The sequence below is a fragment of the Carettochelys insculpta genome, chromosome 13 (genome assembly GCF_033958435.1).
Source record: "Carettochelys insculpta isolate YL-2023 chromosome 13, ASM3395843v1, whole genome shotgun sequence".
NCBI lineage: Eukaryota > Metazoa > Chordata > Testudines > Carettochelyidae > Carettochelys > Carettochelys insculpta.
Window position 1 is genome coordinate 22761596 of NC_134149.1, and position 22696 is coordinate 22784291.

The following is a 22696-nucleotide window of genomic DNA, read 5'->3' on the forward strand; positions in this document are numbered from 1 at the left end:
TGCCTGTGAAGACAGCTGAAGACGATCATTGTTTGCTTTCCATTCCTGAAATAGAATTTTGCCAGGGCAAGAAGTCTTTGTTCCATTCTTACAACCATAGTGGAAAAATGCCATTTTCAAGATGTATTCCAGCATTAGGTGGCATGGTCACATCTTTCTAGAACCAACCAGAGTTTAGGCTTACTGGAAAAACAAGACAATTCATAGATCATTGCGCCTTGAGTGCCAGGCCAATAAATTCCTTAAGTAGCACTAATGGCTTTCACTGGAAGGCACAGATTAATAAGCAGGTTTAAAAATCATATTTCTAATTTCATATACAGGAATCATATATGCACATAAATAGAATATACACATTCAGGGGAATACAAGCTCCTGAACAATAGGTCACATGCCCAGTTTTGCATAAAGCATATTTGTGTTATGCATATTCAAAAAGATATTACCATAAACATGGGGACACAGTGCCACAGTATTAGGGTACTGCTGTGTGTAACAATGTGAGATGACAAGCAGATACCAGATAAGTGCAAAAATTTTGGTGATCACTCAGTCGCTTGTGGTGGTGAAGCAGGAGGCAGCTCCTGTGAGCAGGAGATCCTCTGTATAGAGCTGCAGCTAGGGAAACAGACACAATTTCATGGCACACGTGGACAGTTCTCATGGCACACCAGTGTGTCATGGCACACCAGCTGAAGACCACTGCACTAAATTACCAGAACTGACCATGGTGTTCCTAGTCCTTTTATTCTGCAATATTAAACAATAAGAACTGTGGCTACTTGAGGGCTACATTCCATTGTCTGATTGCTTCAGACACAAAGGGCATGGTTCTGCCCTCCATTTACATCCAACCTCACTGGAGACATTTAGATTGTATAGGTATAACTCTGGACAGAACTTGGCTCTGATTTTATAATGCCGTATTCTTGATAGTCCTAACACCAGTATCAGAATGGGGATCTTCTGCAGAAGGCAAAAACAAAGGCCAAAATTTTGAACACCAATGGGAGCTGTAGCTGCTCAGCAACTTTAAAAATCGTTTTTATGAATGGTATGTGTACACTAGGGAAATCGTACCAGCATAGCTATGCGACACAGCCTACATTCACAGAAGTTTTTTTTTTTTCTCTTGGCGTAAGAACACAACTTTCCTGAACAAAAAGTTGGCTGTTGTCAACAGAAACCCGCTTCCATCTACTAGCACTGTGAACACAACTGGGTTATTTCTGCATAGCTACTTCAGGTGGGGTTGTGGTCTTTCACATACCTTATTGACATAGTGATGCTAATATTTTTCAGTGTAGACCATGTCTTAGTATGCTAACCCTAAACACCCAGATTTCTATTTTTTAGTCCAAAACTTTGGCTTCCAAGGGCAAGACATTAAGGCTTGTTTACACAGAATATACTAATGTAGTTAAAATGGTAAGACTCCCCTACCGTGGATTCACTAGTCACTGGTGTGCAGGAATAAGTTATACAGGCACAAGGCACCAGCATAACAGTGTAACTGAGCCCATACTAGGGGAGTTATACCATTGTAACTATTTTTGTAGAAGAGTGCACCTCTCCATGCCACAGTTAAATCAGTGCAAAATTCTTCACAGACCAAGCCTTAGGAACTTTTGGGTGAACCCCTAATACCACACAACACACTCATAAATTGAACGTGAGGAAAAAGATCAAAAAGGTGAGTGATGCCATCCAATCGAGCTGGTATTTTTGCAACTGCTTGCAAATACATTCTTGCATTTTTTTTCCATGCTTAGGTGCCAACCCTAAGATCTGTCTGTGGTTTCTAAACAAGATTTAACCTTGGGACAACAAGGCTAGTTAGAAGCAGAAACTTCTCTAGCTTCCATATTTGCAAATCCATGTTAAAAAATGACAATCCAGTCTGAACTGGACTGGGAAAGGTTTAGCCTGCTCCCCTCTGGAATTTCTGGATCGCAGTCTTGTGTGCTGACCAGCCGTCACAGGCCCTAGGGTAAGGTGGGATGGAGGCCTGGCTCTGAGCCCTAGAAGGGGCAGGGCCAAGATTGGAAGGGGTGGGGCCAAAGAAGTTGTGGTGGTGGCTGGAGCTCCAGGCCTCTTTGAAATGCTGGGCCCAGTGGCAATGGCCTCCTTTGCTCCTCCCGTTGGCAGGCCTGGCTCTGACCACTAGGTCGGACAACTCTTTCTCATTCATCCTAAGATTAATGTGACTGCTGCTCCATCGGATTTGCAGGATCAACCTTTCCTACTTTCCTCAAAACAATCACAATTACTTGCACTATTTTTTTTTAAATTACTAACTAGCAAGAATTATTACCTCAAGGCAGGTGCCTGGATGAACACCGGAGAGAGGCAAAATTGAAACGCCGCTCTGAATCCAAATCTCATTAAACTGCCCTACGCTTTTCCTGCAGTTCCTTCTCCATCACGGCTAATTCATAAGACATGCATGTGATGGTTAAAGGGCTTCTCTTTTAATATCCTTTTTCCTGCTACCTAGCTCATTCACTGCCCATTGCTTGTGACCAACAGTCACTGCCATCTCACCCACACCAGCATAACTCTAGGCACTTGGCAGTTCTGCAGCTTGTGATGATTGCACACTATGATAATTATGGTCATAATTACTCCCAGGAAACCGTATTTAAGTACTGGAGTCCACAGTACCAGACAGTGGTTTACTGCGTAATAAATTTACCAATATTTTACTGCAATCTATTCCTGTCTCTACATATACAGAACAGCGGAAATCAGTAAAAATAGACGATTTTTCCCATTGCTTTAGATTAACTCTTTTCTTCAGAAAAGACCATTTGTCATTGTACACATATGGTCAGTAGTTTGTTGTTAAAACACTGCAAAAATTATATGTATGGGTTTCAACATCATGAACCGTAGCTAGAGACGGCTCTACATTATGAAACAATCTGCACAAGTTCTTAGAAATGGAGCTCTCCAGATTGGAATAACATCCAAACACCCATAACATCGTGATCTTGATCTTTGTAAACTGCTGATTTTGAAAAGTGCATTCAGTGTAAAGAATGTCAGCCAGCTGGCAAACGTTTGCTGATTGATACAGCCAGTAAAACTGTTCACCTACTAAATGGGAAGAGGATAAAGAACTGGAGATTTTGACACTTCATCCCAGCTTTCTATCAAAGAAAGGAGCATATAAAGTCAAACATGAAAGCCTGGCAAGTGTGCAGTTACAGGCTTAGACCGGACAAAGGTAGAAGATCAGTTCATAGATTTAGCAAGAAAATCTAACACCCTGCACAAGTGTGTCAAGGAAGCATATATATGTAAATAGCTACCCTCAAGAGAGCAACATACTCTGGTTCCTTGAAGTCCCAAAGAGGAGAAAGGAAAACACAAATTAAAGCCCGACCCACATTAAAAGCTTTATGGGCAGCCCCCACACCAGACGTGGGCATTAATTTTCACAGAGGGGCCACTCCATGAATTTTTGTACTGGTCGCGGGCTGGCTCTGGGCCCCCTGGAGGGGGCAGGGCCTTGGAGAGAAGGGGTGACAGCTACAGAGGGGCACAAAGACAGTGTGCAAGTATGAAAGAGAAACACGTTGCGAGAGACAGCCTTCGTGACACAAGCTGAGTGTGTGCCACGATGTATATGTGACAGTGACCGTGTGTGTAGCACAGGTTGGGCATGTGTGATAGTGACACAGTGTGTGTTCTGGCTGCTGCTGGGCAAGTTTCTGAGAAAAGCCACCCTCTGTATCTTTAAGGGAAATCTGCCCTGCTCTGTTTTCTTCCCTCTCCTGCTCTCCACTCCTGAGTCACTTACCATCCACACTTCAGAGTGGAGCAGCTCCACTGTGCGTCTCCCTCTCCCTGATCTCTGATCTGCAGAAATGGGATACAGGGACAAGAAAAAACCCTGACTTCAGCATTATTCTCTCCCCTTCCACCCTCCCCCTGCACAGCAAGCAGGAGAATCCTAGGAACAGCTTGGCTGCAGATGGAATAAGGTGTGGGGAGGAGCAGCTGAAAATATGCTGGTGGCTGTAAATATGCATGCTCTGCCAATCAGCTGGGTGGGCTGGAGAGAAATGCTTGGCTGGCCAGATCCAGCCACCAGTCATGATTTTGCCCACCCCTGCCCTACATGAACAAACTCACTGTAAATCAACGTGGAGTATAAGCCTCATACCCCTGAAATAGACAACCTAGTCCAACCACCCACTATATAAGGAAGATTACATAATTAGCCAGCAAAACATCCAGGGAATCTGCTGGGTCCCTCTTGCAGTTTTCTACCAGGATCCTGCTAGTTTATTCAAGGAGGACTGGGTTAGAAACATAAAAGATTGTTTATAAAATGCAATTCTTCTTAATTAAATCATGTTGTAAAATATAAAAATAGCCTTTTGAAAAAAGCACACCGACTGTGCAAAGGCATCACAAAAATATTCTCCTAGAAAAAAAAAAGGTGGGAAATATATATTCTAACAAAGAAATGCCTCGCATATGTTTTACTCTGTTTCTGAGGTGCAGCCATACGTTGGCTGCTGTAGCCTATTAATAACTAGGTCCCTGCCATTTTTCGAGTATGTCTGGGTAAGCATGACTGGCACACAATTTTTAGGGGCATAAATACTTAATACTGAAGCCTTCTATGGACAGTGATGTTTTGACGTCAGCTGCATCATGAAGAGTCTTTCATTAAGTCTCATGCAAACTGCTCTGTTAAGAATAGATTGATCTGCTGCTATTCTATAGCTAAGGTGAATGGAAGGTGCTGCCTCTGCACTTCTGAAGGTAAATATCATCTTACATTTATATAGGCCTCTTCATTCCAAAGGCTTTACAAACTCATCTGCAAAACATACCACATTTCTTCCACTACTAAAATGCCAACACCTCTGGGATTGCGTACAGCAGATGACTAACAATACAGAGCAATGTTACACTAGAGACAAGGAATAACAGTAAACCATGCATATGCATGTTCATTCCCGTGGAGTAGCGGCCAATTTATGTATTAAATACTACATAATTTTTAAAATATAATTGAGCTCTTGTTTTTCCAACTAGAGTATAACTACATGGTAACTAATCCTTCTAACTTCTAGGCCAAATTTTGCTTTCATTTGTACCTAGGGCCCTACTGAACTCACAGCCATGGAAAATGTGTCACAGGTCAGGAAATCTGTTCTGCTCTCCCCTCACCCTCATGAAATCTGGTCTTTTGTGGGCTTCTATCCTGTACTTTACAGATTTCACCGTAGAGACCAGCTTTTCTCAAATTTGGGGTCCTGTCTCAAAAAGGAGTTGTGGAGGCAGGGGAGCACAATGTTATTTTAGAGGGGTCCTGGTATTGTTACCCTTACTTTTGTGCAGGCTTCACAGCTGGGGAGCCAGAGGGTGATGGCTTTTGGCAGGGCGCTCAGCTCTGAAGGCACCATCCTGTCAGCAGCAGTGCAGAAGTAAGGGTGGTAACAACATACCATGCCTCCCTTACTTCTGTGCTACTGTCTTCAGAGCCAGGCAACCAGACAGTGGTGGCTGCTGACTGAGAGCCCAGCTCTGCAGGCAGCAGCGCAGAAGTAAGAGTTGCAATACCGTACCATACCACCCTTTCTTCTGTGCTGCTACAGGCAATGGCTCTACCTTCAGAGCCGGGCTCCTGGCGAGTAGCCATTGCTCTCCAGCTGCCCAGCTCAGCAGACAGCATTGCCACCAGCAGCAGTAAAGGTAGAAGTTCTGCAGCTCCCCCTAGAACACCTTTGTGACACCCCCATACAACTTCTTTTTACAACACTGCAAAATATCAAATTTAAATAGCTGACATAGTTAAATTTGTGATTTTAAAATCCTATGCCTGTGAAATTACCCCAAATGGGCCAAGAACTTGATAGGGCCCTATTTATACCCAATCACAGAGTTCAATTGCCACTGATGTAGGCACAAAAATTAACCTAGCATATTTAAAAGTAAATGTGATGCATATTTAAAGTAGGTAGAGAGTTTTTACATGATATTCTTCTCTCTGTCAGGACTAACCCTGCCTAGTTAGGAGTCACAAAACTTTGTCACTGAGAGCTAGATGAGCAATTTATGGCTCAAAGGTCATGACCTAATTTGCATATAAATTTATATCCTTCTACAATCAGGATAAATATATGTCACTTTCATATTTACTTGCATACATTGGAGGATAATAGAAATGGCTTGTTTGAGTCACCACCAATGAACAACTATAGACAATCATAGAATCATAGAATCATAGAAGAGTAGGACTGGAAGGGACCTCGAGAGGCCATCGAGTCCAGCCCCCTGCCCTGATGGCAGGACCAAGCACTTTCTAGACCACCCCTGAAAGCCATCTATCTAACCTCTTCTTAAATATCTCCAGTGATGGAGATTCTACCACCTCCCTTGGCAATTCGTTCCAGTGTTTGATCACCCTGACAGTTAGGAACGTTTTCCTAATGTCCAACCTGAACCTCCCCTGCTGCAATTTAAGCCCATTGCCTCTTGTTCTATCCTCAGAGGCAAGGAAGAACAAGTTCCCTCCCTCTGCCATATGACAGCCTTTCAGATACCTGAAAACTGCTATCATGTCCCCACTCAATCTTCTCTTTTCCAAACTAAACAAGCCCAATTCCTTCAGCCTGTCTTCATAGGTCATGTTCTCCAGACCTTTGATCATTCTCGTTGCTCTCCTCTGGACCCTCTCCAATTGCTCCACATCCTTCCTGAACTGCGGTGCCCAGAACTGGACACAATACTTCAGCTGAGGCCTAACCAGCGCAGAGTACAGCGGGAGAATGACTTCTTGTGTTTTGTTCACAACACACCTGTTAATGCATCCCAGAACCATGTTTGCTTTTTTTGCAACAGCATCACACTGTTGACTCATATTTAACTTGTGGTCCACTATAACCCCTAGATCTCTTTCTGCTGCACTCATTCCTAGGCAGTCCTTTCCCATTCTGTATGTGTGACACTGATTGTTCCTTCCTAAGTGGAGCACTTTGCATTTGTCCTAATTCTCTTCATTGTTGATAATTTCTAAATGATGCTTTCCAGAGAAGGACTACCAGTAAAAAAGGGAAAAATAATGTAGATATTGGTATGCAATCAGTACATTACATAACAAACAGTACATTACTGCATCTCTTTGGATCTATCTGACCAGGTAGGGACCTGGTTCCTTCAACGTTTTTCTGGCTTTGCTGGGTCAATTTCATTAAATAACATTGAATTCGTGAAAAACACTTTCAAAAAAAATCCTCTGTACTCTGCCTTCAGCACAGAATAAAGGCTGAAATGATGCACTAAACTGAATTTTCTCTTTGATCTCATGAGTAGGTTAAGTGACATCTGCTTAGACCCAAACTGGTCTCTTCAATAGGCCATGTGGATCCCTAATCCAAAACTTGGAGATAGATCAACCCTCCCAGGTCCAATCTGAGATAAGCAGCTCCCAAAGCCACAGTGCTCATGTAATAGATCAAGCTGAGTGGACTGGACTTTGTGTTTTGGTCAGATGCTTCTTCAAAGTTTCTTTGAATTCCTTGAGTCCCAAGAGTTTTGAAGGAAATCACACAATAACTTGTTCTCTACAGCAACCCCCAGCCTTTCTGCTTCTGGTACTTTGTTAGAATGCCACAGAGCAGCAATATCTGGTTGCAGCTGGAAACCAGAAAGTCATTTTGCTGAATATTTCTGAACCAGAAGAAGATTCAGTCTGAGTGGAGCTTGAAAAATGAACAATTATTTATAAGCAGTTTGTTATTTCTTCCAAAGCCGTCTCCCTAACCCCACGACAGAACTAGGCTTCAATATAGCCAAATGAAGTGCAATGCTGCATATTTTTGGACTGAAAGGGAAAACAAGAGGATCCCCTTTTCCACGATCAATTAACTCCACAAATCCGATGCAATTAGAGTCTGTAGTTACTGTGTAACTGAGAATGTATTTTTAATAGCACAAGCATCCCACCCCCAGTGGCATCCCTGGATTTGACATATCCAGGCCTCACAATGCTTGCTTTCTTTTTGGTCTGCAAGTTACAATTCCACACTTTGGTTCCCTTCTTTCATCTTTTGCATGATGCTCAGGCTGTATTTTCTGATCCTACCTAATCCTTTGGCTCTGGTGGTGACGAAAGAGATAAAATGACTACTTGAATTCCCCCTCCCCCTTCTCTATTTTAAAACATTTTCTAGTATTTGAATATAATTTTCACCACCTATTAATGACCCTTTCCTTGCCCCACATAAGCCGAATCTTGAGAGATAGTAGGCATACACCATCCCTATTGGCTTCAGGTGTGCACAAAGAACTGAGCTGTGGATGTGTTCTGTTTGCTTTGTATGATTCTTAATACTGTAATTTACTTATACAGAATCCTAACACATTACACAAGCTGAGGCTTGTCTATGCAAGTGAAAAGCTGGTAGTGGCTAGTACACAGTATGTACCAGCTATGCTCTACTCACTCCCCACATGGCACTCTTACTGTGCATTAAGTTAACTTGGCCAATGGCACTCAGTATGAACAAGGTTCCGCCTACACGTGGAGTTGGGGATGGGTGATTCCAAGTTCACACAGACATACTCGAGCTGTCTCTCCTCAAGCTTCCACGCTCATAGGTGCAGACTCTGTGGGTGCACTGGGGCTGGGGCATGCACGGAAACACAATAGCTGGTGCTTACCACCAACTGGCAGCCAATGGGGCCCCACTTCAGGTGGGCCTGCCAATCAACTTGTCCCCTCCCTCCCAGCTCTTCCTGCCTACCGCCATCAGCTGTTTCACTGGGAGCAGAAGACTCTGAAAGGGAGTGCTCAGGAGAGACGGCACAAAGGGGTATGACCAGGGAGGGCAGATGCAGGGTGGGAGTGGGGATACAGAGAAGGGGTGGGTGGGAGTGGAGCCTGGGATGTAGGTGGGAGGTTTAGGGAATTGGTCGGGTAGGTTCAGGGTTTGGAGAAATATTTTGTGACGGGCATTATTCCTTGCAGACTGAGGTTTACCAATTTTAAAATAAGTCAATTGCTAGTTTGAAATTATTTTGAAATGGTGGTTGCATTGTGCAGATGATAGGATAGTTATTTGGAAATAATGGCTCTTATTTAAAAATTACTGTGCTGTGTAGACATAGCCTAAAGCTGTTTCTACACTTGCCACTTCTTCTGGAAGCAGCAGGGTAATGAGCTATCCGGAAGATGCTAGTGAGACATGGATGCAAATTTTTCACACCTTATTAGCATATTAGCACGTGGTTCGGAGTCCAGAAGAAACTCTCCCAGACTGCAAAGTACACATGCAGACACGCGGCCCTCAGGGATCTTCTGGAAGGACAATTTTGGGGAAGAAGGGGCTTCTGGAAGGAGGGTTTCCTTCCGGAAGATCCCCGGGGGCCGCACATCTGCACATGTACTTCTTCCAGACTCCAAACCACATATTGGTATACTAATGAGGCACAGAAAATTTGCATCCATACCTCCTTAGCATCTTGCAGATAGCTCATTACCGTGCTGCTTCCGGAAGAAGTGGCACATGCAGACACAGCCTATGAGAATGGCCCTCACTGAATTGCAGAAATGAGGGGCTCAGCCCTTCAAAATCTGTGGCTACCTCTCCGTGCTGCCCAAAACCATAAAATTAATGTGCATAGTGGGCTTGATTCTGATCTCACTTCTCTCCTGCATCAGGAATATCACCAATGAAATCCCTAGAGTTACACCAGTGCAAATGAAATGAGAATCAGCCTCAGTATTTCTAGATCACCTTTGAACAGAAAATCCATTCTTGATTCCCACTTCCCTTCCAAAATCCAGGTTCCCTCCATCTGAAGCTTCCCCTAGCCACTGCTCAGAATCACTGCAGCAGAGCACGCTGGCTAACATTGTCCAGTCATCCAGCCAGCAACTGCCAGAAGATTGCTATTCACTTACAAACAGCCTTACTTACTGACGACATGGGGATAAGGATGTGTGTGAAAGAGAAACAATGAGACAAAGCAAACTTTGCTGCCTTGCTGTTATTTTTTGCCATGAAACAGCTCCGTGAATGAGCTGGGATTATATAAGCACCTTATGCAATGGGAAAGTGCAGGCACTTGACAAACGGTGCATTTGGGAAGGGAAGACAAAGTAAGGTACCACTGCAGCTCTCTCACTCCATCCTTCCATTAGAGCATGTCACTCTGGACACATGCAGATGGCTACAGCCCAGCTCCTAGCAAAGGAAACCCCTTCCCCAAATGCCAAATAGGATACTGAGCCCTGCTTTGCTTTTTCCACTTTACTGACTCCAAGAAGATGCACTGTTGTTGTCAGGGCTAAATACTGCTGCCAACTGTGGATCGGGCAGCTATGCAGTCTGGTGGTATTCCCCATACAACACAGAACCCAGAATGAGCTTGCCCTCTGGTTAAAGGAAAAAGGTAAGTGTCAGCGTTTGGTGGGAAGGGTCTTACATGAAACAGTCTGACCAGTGACTTAAATCATTCAAGGTGGGATGCTTACCCCTATCCTTTGTTATGGGAAGAATGGGGGAGGAAAAGTAAAGTCATTTTATTTGTCACATGAGCTACTAGCTTGCCCTCTTCCTTTCTGCTAGAAAACAGGCAAATGGGGTTGTTTGTGTGTGCGTGAATGCACACAAACACACACCCGTTATACAATGTATACATACAGAGGCCTACAGTGCCATAATCAGAGCAGATGTGGCTGGCATTCAGGGCGAGTCTAAAGGCTCTGGCCCTAATGGAAAGAAATACATCCTCAAGCGTATCCTCAAGCGTGCACAGTGCTCACACTCCTAACTTCTGGGACCTCATTTGTGACAGACTCCTTTGCACATGTGAGTGCAGACACACACCAGTACCCAAGGGCCAGTCACGCTGTGACCCAAAAGAACGTGAAATAAGTTACAGTGAAGTGGTCCATACTACCTTAACGTACACCTGCCTACGGGTCATCTTTTCTGTTGCTCCCCTCTTCCAGCTCCTCAGCAGGAAAGTCACGCCTGTTCAGTTTGAGTTAGACTGCATCACTCCCATTTACTCATGTGAGACTTGTTCCTTCTTATGCATCACCCCTGAGGAGTGTGACAGACCCTGGCACCTGTACATCTGTCTTCAATGCTGTCCTCACCTGGCAGTTTAGGATTCATCCATTGTGCCAGACTCCTCTGTTGGTGCAAAACTGGTACAGCCAGCTCTATGGAATTGGCAATACCAGCTCTTGGGTGCAGTTGAAGCATTTGAAGTTTGGAGCAGCCCTGGGTAACAATGGCTACGTCTACACTAGCACACTACGTTGAAGTAGCCTATTTCACTGTAAGAACATCGAAATAGGCTACTTCGACGCGTATCATCTAGATGTCCTCCAGGGCTGGTGCCATCGACGTTCAACATCAAAGTAGCGACGGAGAACATCAAAAGGAGCCACCCTGGAAGGAAATGCAGAACGTCCACACACACAAGCGCTCCCCATCGAAATAAGGGCCTGCAAAGCCCCAAGCCGCTCCCTTAAAGGGCCCCTCCCAGACACACTAGGACTGCACAGCACAAGATCCACAGAGCCGACAACCAGTTGCAGACCCCGTGCACACAGCATGGACACCCCATCTGCAGCAGCAGCAGCAGCTGCCAGAAGCCCTGGGCTAAGGGCTGCTGCATGCGGCGAACATAGAGCCCCGCAGGGGCTGGACAGAGTGTCTCTCAACCCCTCAGCTGATGGCTGCAATGGAGGACCCCGCTATTTCGACATAGCAAGATGCAGATCGTCTATACACGCTCTACTTCGACGTTGAACGTCAAAGTAGGGAGCTATTCCCATCTTCGGATGGGAATAGCGATCTCAACTTCTCGCCGCCTAATGTCGATTTCAATGTCGAAATAGCGCACAGTGCGTGTAGACGTGACGCATACTATTTTGACGTTGTGCCAGCTACTTCAAAGTAGTCGGCTAGGGTAGCCGCACCCAATGTGTGATTGGTCACATAGGTCACAAGATGTTGTTCCTGCTGTCTGACTGGACAGCATACATATAAAACAGAAGATGATAATCAAGGAGATTTCATGCTAATTGAACACACACTTCTAGCTTCCAGCACAAGCCTCTAAATGAATAGATTTCTGCAGGGTGCTGTGCAGAGTGGAGACAAACTCATCAGGGCCTTCGTTGCTCTGGAATCTGCTTGGCATGAGAGGCAACACAAAGCAGGGTGAACAGCATGCTGAGATGATCACTGAAGAGAGTTCTGGAAGGGATCTAGGGAGGAAAAACTGCTGACAGGATTGCAATGCTCCTGGCATCTACAATAGTATTGCACAAAGGTCTCTTGGTTTGGTGCACGAGCAGGGATCATCCCAAGGGTTCACTCACAGGGGGTTTGGTGACTTTTAATGTCAGGAGGCACTTGAACAGCTTTGCTTTCCAATCTGGCCAGATCTTTTGGAGGCATAAGTGATGTGTTGGGGGGGTCATGTGTGCCCCTAGATGGATCAAGTGCCCCTCTAGCTTTTAATTGTGGAAGTCAGGTGCCCTCACTCTGCCCTCTCTCTCCCAACAGGCATGTGTTTCCTCTGTCAGGAGGTCCTACAATTGCTGTGATTTCACAAAAGTGGAATTGTCATCACTGATAATATGTATTTAGTGAGTCAGACGGACATGATCTGCCTAAGGAACATCAACAATGGTACCTGTGCTACAACTATCTCCATGAGAATCACAAGTAACCAAAACTTTAATTATAACTATTGCTGTGTTACTGCAGAAACAGTAATTTATCCTTGGGGAAATTAATTTTTTGTCCACTTGCTCATTTATTTCCCTGGAGCTGCTTCATACTTTCTTTAGTTAGGGGAACAATTAAATCTCCAAAATTGGGGTACATGTGAAGATTGCTAGAAAGCCACTCCTGGTGGGTTTGTCCAGCCCATTGATTAGGTTGCACATAAAGATTTTTCAATTCATTAAATTACTTCCCCCAGAAAGCCCTTCTTCCAGAAAATCTTAATTGTTTCTACCTTTAAAAGTTAAGTGAACACAGTGCTGAGAAAAGGTGCTCAATTAGCAGCCCTGGAGACAGATGATGACCTCCCTTTATTTGCTGAATAGGTAAAGCATAGGTAGTGCAAGCTGCACCATACCATATTGTCCCAAAATGTGCCTTGGAGGAACCATCTCTCCTAAGATAAAAAGGTCCAGTTCATTCCTGAATAGCTGGTGAAGTTTGGAAACAGAGCCATCTTGCCCCGTTTGAGGGCCCTATCCTCTCTTATTGAAGTTAATGGCAGTCTTTTTAGAGGTTTCGGCGGAACTTTGATCAGGCCCTATGTGCTCTGCAACACTCCCTGTTTCAACGGGGTTTGCACTGCATGCGAACCAGGGAAGGCTCTGCCACTGGGGTGGTTTTCTAGAACGGGGACATCTGCTCTGAAGAAATTGGACTGAAAGCCACCTACTCTTTTCAGACAGGTCACCACACAGATGATAATCACTTTTTCTCGCTACCAACTTGAGCACTTGGGCACTTGAGCACATGGGCACTTGAGCACTTTTTCTCGCTACCAACTTGAGCACTTGGGGTGCTTATTTCCCCCAACTAGTCCCCCAGGCATCTGTACCACATGCCCATCTTTTCTGACTTACTCCTTCCATCCTTCTAAAAGCAAGTTCATCATTATCACTGCAGTGCCCGTGCATTTGAGAGTGCTAGCTGCCCAGCCAGAGTGCACACAGCCTATTCATGACGTCTTCCAATCCAATGTCAGCCTTCCTGGGGAGGCGCAGCCTTCACGTTATTCCCATGAAAATGTGGAAGGGAGACGCTCATGGACCATAGGGTGTGACTCTGCCAGATGAGAAGCGTTCGTTCTCCACCAGAGTGAGCTTTCTCTGCTACACTCATTTTGGGTGGAAGCTGATCTGTGCACTTCTTGGATGGAGTACCGTGAGACCTGGACAATTCCTGGCCTCAATCTCTTGCTCCCCAAGGCAGCCCAGCAGGAATGAAAGCACTGTAAAGGTAAGCTGCATAGGACTGAGAGGAGAGGAAACTACGGCTTCATTCAACAGAGGCACTTCCACCACTGGTATCTTGTCGATCATAACCTCCCAACTCTGGACAATGACTCTGGTACCCAAGAATCCTGATTCCTTATCCCCTCCTGTAATATCTATCCCAAGTCTTACTCATCTCCTTGAGTGACTGTTACAGCAACAGAAGGTGGTGTTCCATTTAACTAGTCATCTCCTATTTAAAAAACATCTTTTGCTTTGGCAAGGCTCTCTCCCTCTCTCTCTCTCTCATTCCCAGGTGCACACACGTGTGTGTGTCCATCCTGCTTTGGAAATCAACCACACCTCAGAATATTTAAAAACTCATGACCTGTTACAGCAAGAAAGATTTGTGACTGAGTGTCTTAGAGCTGATGAAACAGCCCATACGTGTGTGTATGATGAGCAGCCTAAGTGCAAAAATTTCTCCAGTTCAAATGATAATTCTGAAACATGAAACATGAATGACAGAAGTTCATCCGTGCCTGATCTAAAATAAGAACTGCTCTGGAAAACAAGAGCAGGGCAAGGAGTGTCCCTCACTGCTCTGCAAAGCACACTGAAGAAGCAAATATCATTCAGAACTAAAATAACCAGCTGTGCAGGGCCCCCTCCTCCAGGAAGCAAGGGAGGAATAAAGGAGGCAAGTGAAGTTACATGGTAGCTCTGTCCACAAAACAGCAGCTTCCAACTGGAATAGGTCAGAAACATCAACAAAGTTTGCTAAAGAGAACTAAAGAGAACGATGCTGATCTCCAGCCAGCAGGGAAGGAGGAAAAGGAGAGAGATTAAACTTCATGCTTCAGGGTTGAAAATAATCTCTGAATGTCAGGGTATGTCTACACAGCAAAGTTATTCCTCTTTAGTACTGACCTCTTAATTGGAGTACTATTAAAAATCTTTAAATAAAAGCCATTGACCCAGAAGTTGCATAGAAAATATTAAAAAATAAAAAGCTTTCCAAAGTACATCTCCCTCTCAACTTGTTTTGCCACTCACCAAACCTCTATCATATACTGATGAAAAGTCTCTTGTTAAATATTTAAGTTAGACTGCAATCTCCTCAGGACAGGAGTCTTGTCTTATTTTGTATGTGTAAAGTGCTATAAATTACTGTGGCACCAAGACTTCTGCAGTGCAGTATTTCTATGGCATGTAGGCCCAATCCAGAAAGGTTCAAGTCCCATTGACAATAATGGAATTATTCAAAGACTTCAAGTTATGCATACGTGTTGATGCTCTATAGTTTGGGGGCCCATATTACAAATAATAGTAATAAATAATTATAATACATTACAGTTATATGTAGAGAGAGATCTGTGGCATTTGCAGATCTGTCGCTAGCTCACCAATTGGAAGAAATTAATTAGAGTTTAATATTTAATCAATTGTTTAATTTTTAAACATTAGCGTTGTTGTTGTTGAATTATTCACACAGTTTTAAAGCATCATTAAAACTTCTTTCAGCTCTTAGATCAGACCCTTCTGCTGACAGCGTTCCAAGCACTTTTCTTTTCTGCAAGATGGCCACTGACAGCTAGGAACTCTGAAATGACCATAATTAAAAATCTCTTTCTCCCAATCATAATTCATCTTTTATTCACAGTGAGCAATATCTCTTACCTCTCTTTCAGTGTTCAGATGCTTGGGAAAGCAGAAATCTTTCCTTTGTAGTCTTTCAAGGATGCAACAAGGAGAGGTGGTGAAAGGTGTGTTCTTCACATAACTGAGGTGGACTTGGAGAACACTTCAGATCTGACACCACTCCATAGAGAAGAAAGAATGACTCAAACACTGAAGTGTGATTACAGATGGAAGAAACGCCTGTGTAAAAATGGCATCTTCTTACAGAACAACAGTATCTTATCTGTTCCCCGAGGATCATGGGCAGGGTGTGTATACAGTAGAACCCCGAGATATGCACGCTCAAGTTGTTTGTATTTCAGTTTAATTTGACTCAGGGTGGTGGGGAGATGGCATCTGGCTCTGGGCTGCCTGTCACTCAGGGGAACCAGGAAACTGACCAGCGGGCTCCAGCTCCCACAGGAGTAGGGAAACTGACCGGCGCTGGAGTGCTGGTCAGTTTCCTGTCTCTTGTGAGTGGCAGGGAGCTGGAGCCTGGCTCCCACTCATGGGAGACAGGAAGCTGACTGATCTGTGTTGTTTCCTGCTCCCTGCTGCTCACAGGAGACAGGAAGCTGACCAATGCTGCTGTGCTGGTACATTTCCTGGCTCCCCCGAGTAATGCAAAAGTTGACTTATGCGGGATTGCCCAGGAACACAACCTCTGCGTAAATCGAGAGTGTACTGTACAGTGGCCTGAGTCTCATGGGACACCTTCGTAACTCCTTTGATATCGTTGGGTTGACTTTTGTTTTTTAGCACTGCTTATAAGATCAAGATCAGGTCTACACTGATACCAGAGGCTCTGGGAAAGTAGAAGCCACAGCAGTCCCTACTGCAGGATGAACCTCTCTTATCTGGCCCTCTCTTGTCCAGCCACATCCATAATCTGGCAGGATTTTAATTAGCTGGACAACCATTTATCAAGGGTGTTGGCAAATTTCCCGTGGTCCGATGAAGTTTGTTTCCCGCCTCTGGAAACATTCCAGCCTCTGGGCTCTCAGTGTTTTCTGTGCTGGTATTTAGCTCAAATTTACCCCTAAATGTCCTCTGAGAGCCGAGCAAGCAGTGGAGGTGTTGGTGATGCTGCTAGACAATACTGACCTCCCATGGTCTGGCAAATTCTCTCATTTGGCAACTGTCAGCTCCTGAGGGTGCTGGACTTGAGAAGTTCAACCTGTATAATTTGCCCAGAGGGCTACTTTTGAGGCCAGTTCAGCTGTGAGGGGGCCGCTTTGGCCCTGTCTTGCACCCCCTTGTTCCTTAGGGGAGACTAGCCCACATCTCCATGCTGTCCAGGTACTGTTCCTATCCTGCACAAGTCCCTGTGATGATGCCTCCTCCACTTTGCAGGTCTGTTTGGAACTTTTAGACAGAGCACTTTACTGGGGAAAATAAAGCATTTACCCCTCTAAGCCCTGCAGAACCAGCACCACCAAGGGAGAATGAGCAGAAGTCTGTTCAGACTCACCTGTCACCAACAAATTATTAGCTAAGATGCATCTGCAGAATTTTTCATTAGCGATGATGCTGTCAGACCCAGGTGGGCAAATACTGCCCTGTGGGCAGCATCTGGGTCCCCAGGATTAGTTCCTGGTGGGCCCCACCTCTATATTTGCCTGTGCCTCAGCAGGCATTGGGCAATCACAGCTCTCACTGGCTATGGATCACTCTCTGTGGACAATGGGAGCTGTGGTGTCCCGGTCAATATCGCTTTCCACAGCTTCCGTTGGCTAGGAAGGGCAATCTGTGACCAACGAGAGCCGCAATCACTCAATACCTCTGGAGGAACAGGGAAATATAGCAGCTGCTGCCCACCAGGGGCTAACCCCAGTGAACCACTAGTGCTTTATTGCCCACCCCTGCGTCAGACACAGAAAGAACACACAGATTGTGATGCCAGAGTTAATGCAGTCAGAAGCAACAGTCTATTCTGGTAAATGGAGCAAATTGCCTATGGATGTCGCCAGTGCTTTTTTGTGCCAGTACTTGTCAGTACTGAGTACTGGTGCCTCGGCAACTCCAGCCATGGGATTGGCTTGGAGTGGGGGCAGGGAGCCAGTTTACCGGCTCCTCTGTTTTGTTTTTTTAAACAAACAAAAAAGCATTGCATGTCACATAGAGAGAACAGACATGAACCTGCAAAATGCCATTTTTATGGTTATTTTTCTGACTGCAATCTGGCCCAAAGTATTGTGTATACAAACAGACTCAGTGCGTCAGGACACACTATGCCACTGCCTCCTGGATAAATATCCTGCCTCGCTTGTGATTCTAGGCTGCAATCTCAATTGAAACAATTCAATATCATATTAAGTATGGCAAGACCCAGGTGCCCCTTTAAGGGATGTTAAAACAGTTAACCAATTAAATGATAGCTCTTAGACAGTTAACTGTTTTAATCTAAGTCCTGACACCTGGCCCCACCACAGCTATGGCGTCCCGCTGGCCCCATGTCTGGAACAGGCTGCAGCAAGAGTTAAATGGCAAAGGCCAGTTAACCAGTAAATCTGCCAGTAAGCCTCATGCTTCCGATTACCTGGTAACTGTTTAACATCCTGAGCCCCTTCCTCCTCTCATGACCACATACATCATTCATCACTCCCTGCACGTGAGTGAAAATGTCCCCCAAATAGCAGCCTCAGAGTCTGCTGCTAGAGCTAACTTCACAGAGAATCTCTTCTCAGGGCTGAATTCCTTTTACTCTCTGACGCCATCACCTCCACAGCCAGACATTTCAAGGCTAACCTGTAACAAGGGCAGATAATGCTGCGGTTTCATCTTGTTTCTGAGAATGAACTATATAGGTCTCAGTCATTAGCTCACCTGAGAACAAGGGCACTCGAGTGGATTTTTGTTTCCCCAGCTTCTAAGAAACAGGCCAAGAGAAGGGAGCTAATATTAGCTGTTCCAGGAATACCTGTGTAGCTATAAAGAGAACAAGGGTGACAGACGAGACACTGGCTAAAGCAGCCATACTAAAAAGGCTTTATTCTCCTTGCCAGGTTGTTATTATCCCCTACTACCGCTACCGTTTGTTCTCACTTGCTATAAGCCTGGCTCACGCACGGGGGTCAGCACTTTGACATCTCCAGGCAAAAGCAGATCTGACTAAATACACAGCAGCTAATACTAACAGCACTAAGGTCTGCACAAATATGCCACAGCTGATGTGGAAAGGAGAGCTGGTACATACCCAACTGAGAATAAGTAAATGGCAGGGCAGTGAACGTGGTGTTCTGGGTGAAGTCCTGAAAGAGCAACTATTGCTGGAAAAGCCAGGTAATAAACAACAAGGCAAAGCCCCGCACCACGAGATCCTGAAGCACTTTACAGAGGTGAGTACATGTTTTTCTCATTCCTCTGAGATGCAACAACTAGATGCAGAAGACCTTGTCTAGGATCATACAGAAAGTTCACACCAGAGCTGGGAACAGGAGCCACATTGATGCACTGGACAGAGCGGGAGGGAGGGAGCCCTGGGGTAAAGGTCGGATTCAGGAGGTGCCAACATTAGGAAAAGGATTGGCACGTTGTGGAGACTCCCATGAGCAGGCTTACACATGGCCTAATGTGCAATCACTGGCAGTTTCTGCCACTCTAGGCCACATTTCCCTCTAGTAAAGAGCAGTCATTCTAGGGTGTTGCAGGAGCACTAGTCAGATTCTGCTCCTTCTCCTGAAAGAAGGGTTAGGGAGGGATGTAGATCCACATATAAGGTGGAGAAAAAATGGCTAGGCAACAGCGGGTGAGACCCTGTCCAGAAGAGGGTGCTCTGGGGGCTGGATGAGCTAATTTCCATGTGACCAGCAGGAGGCACCATGGTGGTGAGCTGTGCTTGTTACCGTGCCCCTCTTGTGCACTGGAGTCCCCCACTTACCTGCTCCTCCCCCTCCCTCCCAGCCCTTTCAGAGAAGCCACAGATCACCTGATTTGCACTCTGTCCCTGCTCCTCCCACTCCCTCTGCAAGCTGGAATGCTGCAAACAGCTGATTCACAGCATTCCAGCTCTGGGAGGGCCAGGGAGGAGTGCAGACAGAGTGATGGGTGAGGGAAGAGTAGGAAATGCAGGACTCCAGTGCCCTAATGCGCGAGAGGCGTGTAGGGCAACCAGGGTGTGCACAGGCTGCAGGTGGAGCCCCACTGGGATGCATGTGGCCTGCAGGCTGCAGGTTGCCCACCACTGCTGTAGACAGATGGGCCTAAACCAAGCCCCTAGGAACCTTAGCGACATAAACATAAGGCTAAATCTGAACTTTATGACACAAGCCCTTTGCTACCTTCAGACTGTCATGAAATATTCGGAGAGTCCCAAGTCTTGAAGGCACAGAATTATGTTAAAAATCAGTTTCATCTTAACAAAAGATTTTTGAAATGATGCCACGGTTGCAGGGGCCTGATCCGTGCTTTCTGGACACTTAAGGTTGTCAGTATCACAAGAGATGTGAAAAGCCAGCTCTAGGCCACCTCCTCCTTCCACTTCCCATTGACCTCATGGGAACTCTGCATGAGACCAGAGAATCAAAGAGCAAGAGAAGCTGAAGAACCAGTCCAGAGAACTTCCCCAATGGCATTTTGCTGCTTAATTTTCTCACACAAATAACATTGAATTCTCCTTGCTTTCTTCATTTGTTTCTCTCCCCGTCACTCTATTGCTCTGCAACATTGTGTAAGCTCCCTGCTCTGTAACCATGAGGGATCTGATTAGGGAATGAAACATGCGTCATTATAGCTGCACTTCAAAGAACCTGCAACCACAGCATCTGTGGGGAAGGAAGGGAGCCTACCAGAGGTGGTAGGGGAGGGCTGAGGCAGGTGTTCTCCACTGAGATTTTAGTAATGGTGCATTTAAAGATCTGTGAGGATGCAGTTCCTCTGAGCTTTCGTAATTCCGCCTCAGCATGAAATCAGGCTTCACCTACCCACTTCGGGCCCCGTTCCCCTCTCCCCACCTCACAACCCTTCCTGAAGTCCAAGCAAAGTGTCAGCTGGAGACTGATGTCAGAGAGGATGCTGCTGGGGTTTTTCCTCGCCTAGGTCTGCATTATCCACAGTGACTTGAGTATGCAGTTATCACAGATAACAGAAAATGATGCCTCCAGAATGGTCTAAAAAATTCAGGCTGTCAGAAGAGTCCAGCCAGCTCTTTTCAAATGCCCCAAGTAGCAGGAATCGTTTCTTCCTCTAAGCAGCCAACTCTCTTTTTGTTTCCTTCCGCCTTTTCTTGTAAAAATACAAAACTATGGCTATTAAGTGCAAAGTCAGGATTTAGCCAAAGTGAGAGCATCTAAAGAGAGCATTTTGTTTAGTTTACAGAAGAGAAGACTTAGGGGTGATTTAATAGCAGCCTTCAACTTCCTGAATGGGAGCTCTAAAGAAGAGGGTAAGAAACTGTTCTCAGTGGTGTCATATGGCAGAACCAGGAGTAATGGTCTGAAGTTGAAGAGCGAGAGGTGTAGGTTGGATATTAGGAAAAACTACTTCACCAGGAGAGTCGTGAAGCACTAGAATGCGTTGCCTAGAGAGGTGGTGGAGTCTCCATCCCTTGAGGTTTTTAAGTCCTGGTTTGACAAGGTCCTGGCTGGGATGACTTAGTGTGGGGTTGATCCTGCTTGAAGCAGGAGGCTGAACTAGATGACCTTCTGAGATCCCTTCCAGCCCTATGATTCTATGATTCTAAATGGGGCCCTTGCAGCAGTTTTAATCACTCTCGCCACAGAGGTGGTCCTGGATTTCTTGCTTTGATGAGAAGGTCTGCATTCCTGGTAAATTAACAGTGAGAGGAAACTGCCACATTAATTTTTGCACTAAGAATATTTAGCATTAGTGAAAGGCACTTGACCAACAGCCCTGTAGACCAAACTCCTTCAAATACCCCAGTAGCATCAGCAGAGCAAGCTTCCATCATGGTGCCCCTTTCGCAACCCTGACCTGGTGAGATCACCCCTAAGAGAGAGCTGGGTAAACTTCCAGTACCCTCCAGAGCGGTGCAATATTCCCTACGTTCATTAAAAAATGAATACTCTTATGATAGGGTAGAATAAACTTTTAGCCCCTGATTTTTCCAGGCATGTTGGCCCCATTCTTGAGGTGCTCAGAACATCTAAGGCGAGAGATACACAGAAAAGTTATTTCGAAATAACAGATTCAAACTTCTTACATTGCTCTTTAGCTCATGGTGAACATCCACTTAGCACCACAAGGGTCGCCGTGGTAATCTGTAGTTTCACAGAAAGAGCAAGCAATCTTGTAGCACCTTAAAGACTAACAATTGTATTTGGTAATGAGAGTTCATGAGCCAGAGCCAAGAAAGCGCATTACCTAATACATAAAATTCTTAGTCTTTAAGGTGCTACAGGACTGCTTGCTTTTTTGTGACTCTACCTACCACTTTTACATATCTCTAACTGTGTTGGCAGAGACAACATTATCTCACACAATAACTATGGGGAAAGTGAGGTGCAGAGAGGCAACGTAAATCACTCAGGCCTATAAAATGGGCCAGCAGCAAAGACTAGACTAGAACCTAGGTGTTCAATCTTCCCAAAAAACCTCAATAATAAGTCACATGATTTTGTGCCCTAATTACATGCTGTATGTCGTGAACAGCATGAACTGCAAATGTCAAATACTGCTATTGAATACACAGTTCAGGTCTCACTCTAGGTGAATATTCATACATTAGAGCTTAATATCTGTGTTTTGTGAGTATTTGGTCTAATATAACTCAGTCATTCAGCAGAAGAGACCAGGAAAAAGGGTAGTGAACATATCTAAATCATAATTTCTTTCTGAATTCTAATAAGTATTTCTGAATGTTTCCCTCCCCCACACTATTTCCTCAGCTGTAGTAAAAAAAAAAAAAAAAAAGTAACCTGTTTTCTCACCCTTAAAATAGAAGCAGCCTGGCTGCAAGCTAGACATAACAAGGTTAGATATGTTGGCTCTTGTGAAGCTACAAATTTCTGTGCATGAGGCAAGGAAAGAGGAGGCAGAAAGAAGGAGGAGACAGAAGCAACTCTTTCTTCT

General features: G+C 45.1%; 1 protein-coding gene and 1 long non-coding RNA gene across 9 annotated transcripts in view; one reads left to right on the forward strand and one right to left on the reverse strand.

Moving 5' to 3' along the window:
- ARHGEF9 (Cdc42 guanine nucleotide exchange factor 9) overlaps window positions 1-22696 on the reverse strand; it is a 383799-nt gene that overhangs the window by 204188 nt on the left and 156915 nt on the right. Inside the window, exon 1 of one of the 8 annotated variants that reach the window (XM_075008227.1) lies at window positions 15668-15763. The exons of the other annotated variants lie outside the window; for them this stretch is intronic. The gene's annotated coding sequence lies outside the window, so the exon portion shown is untranslated. Of the gene's footprint in view, window positions 1-15667; window positions 15764-22696 lie in introns of those variants that run through there. 8 annotated transcript variants of the gene reach the window in all.
- The window catches only part of LOC142020431 (uncharacterized), a 39046-nt gene continuing 35107 nt past the window's right edge, over window positions 18758-22696 (forward strand). Inside the window, exon 1 of the long non-coding RNA XR_012647400.1 lies at window positions 18758-19005. This is a non-coding gene — a long non-coding RNA (uncharacterized LOC142020431). The remainder of the gene's footprint in view (window positions 19006-22696) is intronic.